Genomic DNA, 750 nt, shown 5'->3' on the forward strand with positions numbered 1-750 from the left:
ACTTAAACTACTTCAGTCTGTGTGCATTGAATTTATTTAATACACGAGTTTCACAATTTGAGTTGAATTACTGATATAAATGAACTTTTCCATTACATTCTAATTTATTGAGATGCAACTGTCCTTATGTAGTCGTTTAATAGCCGTCTAATTGATGACTAATCTATAAATGGGCTATGATTAGACGTCTATTAGATTTTCACTGACAGCCCAAATTTAGCCTCGTTTTAGCCTAGACGTCCAGGCTATATTTAGACGTCTAATAGACGTCTTTTAAATGTAAAATTGCTTGCTGGGATGTGATATCTTCTATCCGTGTATACACACACACACACACACACACACACACACACACACACGTGAAAATGCGTATTTTTCAATTAAAGACTGCTTATAGATTTAATATGGGCTGCTTTTGGTGCTTGACACCTTTTTATTGGTCATTTTGTGTTTCAAGAATAAGGTCCAAGGTTAAGAATTATGCTATTTGTTACTTAAATATAACATGTTTTTCTCTATTTAACAACATTACAATACAACTTCACTTACTGATGTTGGACTCATGAAAAATAATCACGTAGTTTGTATTCACCAAAACTGATTTACTGAAGTGAAAACACGGACGGAATTGGAGTTAGTGCGAGTGCCGCTTGCTGTGAGGAGGGAGCGACGAGCCGGCAGAGGATTGCGCAGCCTTCCTCGAACAGTTCACGATTTCTGATTTACTTAACGTATACTGCGTGAGGGGGG

The sequence above is a fragment of the Sinocyclocheilus anshuiensis genome, unplaced genomic scaffold (assembly GCF_001515605.1).
Source record: "Sinocyclocheilus anshuiensis isolate Anshui unplaced genomic scaffold, SAMN03320099.WGS_v1.1 scaffold3419, whole genome shotgun sequence".
NCBI classification, from domain to species: Eukaryota; Metazoa; Chordata; class Actinopteri; order Cypriniformes; family Cyprinidae; genus Sinocyclocheilus; species Sinocyclocheilus anshuiensis.